This window comes from Polistes canadensis, unplaced genomic scaffold (genome assembly GCF_001313835.1).
Source record: "Polistes canadensis isolate GaletaPanama2010 unplaced genomic scaffold, ASM131383v1 scaffold_0, whole genome shotgun sequence".
In the NCBI taxonomy this organism is placed as follows: Eukaryota; Metazoa; Arthropoda; class Insecta; order Hymenoptera; family Vespidae; genus Polistes; species Polistes canadensis.
This window is the reverse complement of record NW_014569547.1, coordinates 1,842,655-1,844,283: the sequence shown is the minus strand read 5'-3', so window position 1 is coordinate 1,844,283 and position 1,629 is coordinate 1,842,655.

Genomic DNA, 1,629 nt, shown 5'->3' with positions numbered 1-1,629 from the left:
TATATATATATATACATAGATATATATATATATATATATATTTATATGAATTTATGCTATTTACAGTCCATCGTTATTTATTGCTATAATACATTTTTACACAGATATTTAAATCGTCGAGATCATCGACGCCTCGCGCGAGTAAGGACGGAACGTTCATTGTTTTTAAAAAAATTCTCTTTCTTTTTTATTATTTCTCTGTTGTTTTTCTTGTTGTTGTTTATTTTTTTTTTTTTTTATGTGCTTTTTCCTTCTTTATTTTATTATACAATTTATTCGTTATTTATAATACGACGAAGAGCGACTATTTTTCTTCGAGAAATTCGAAATAGGAATAAAACATAATAATATTAATAATAATAATAATAATAATAATAAATACGTAAAAAAATAGAATCCACGAATACGAATTCTATATAATAATTTAATCTCAACTTCAACTACAAAAATAAAAAATAATATTGAGCCAATAATAGTAACACAATAGTAAAGATAATAAAAATTTCATTAAATAATACAACTGAAAGCTCGAAGCTTTTATTATAATAAGAAAGTTTTATATCTCGATACTATAATATAAACAGAAAAATTAATCGCGTTTTAATGTCCGAAAAAAGGAAAGAAAAACAAAACTAAATTACGAAGAAAACAAAAGGGAAAAGGGAAGGAAAAAAAGGGTACAAAATCAAAACGAACGAAAAATCAATGTTACTTTTTGTTTTGGCTTTTTTGTGTTTTTCGATCCATCTTCACTCGCATCGTGCTTCGATAATTTTGTGTTTCTTTTTTGTTTTTGTTTTTTTTTTCTATTTATTTATTACAATTAATCCCTCCCCCCAACTCCTCCCATCCCTGCTCCCATTTAATTTCCCTTTCCCTTTTTTAATCGGATCGCAAATTATGTAATTCTTTTGCTTGTTGTTTCTTTTTTTTTTTATAAATAGAGAGGTGAATCATATATTTTTTTTTTTGGAAATTATTTTTCTTTTTTATTATTTTTTTTTTTTTTGTCTTTTAATTCTTTTGAAGTAAACACGGCTCGTCACTCTTCAACATGACCTTGTTGGTCCTCGTTAACGATGTCTAATTAGCATTTCTCGTTTTTTATCCCGTATTACAGTCTTTTCCCGATCTATTTACAGAGTCAACAGAGTTTAATCAAATCCACTCCGGGTTTACGTCTTTTCCAATCGTTTCTATTCGTCTTTTTATTTTATTTATCTCTCTCTCTCTCTCTCTCACACACTTTTTGTTCGTTTTTCTACGGCTTACTTGCATTCGCCCCCCACCCCCCACCTCCCACCTCAACCCCATCAACCATCGAATTTATCTTCTTTTTAACCGGAAGCATCGATAAATCACATCATCATTTTCTTTCGTTATCTTTTTTCCCTACCATTTGTTTTATTATTATTATTATTATTATTATTATTATTATTATTTCTTTAGTTTTTTTTTATTCTCTTTATTTTATTCGATAAATCACTAACGTAAGACCGCGGGGCTCCTATCAAAATTAATTTCACAACGTAATCATTCATGATTTTTGTTCTCATTCGTTCGTTATTCTTTACTTTTATTGTTTTTTTTTTATGTTTCTAAATTTATTTCAACGATTTATATCATATA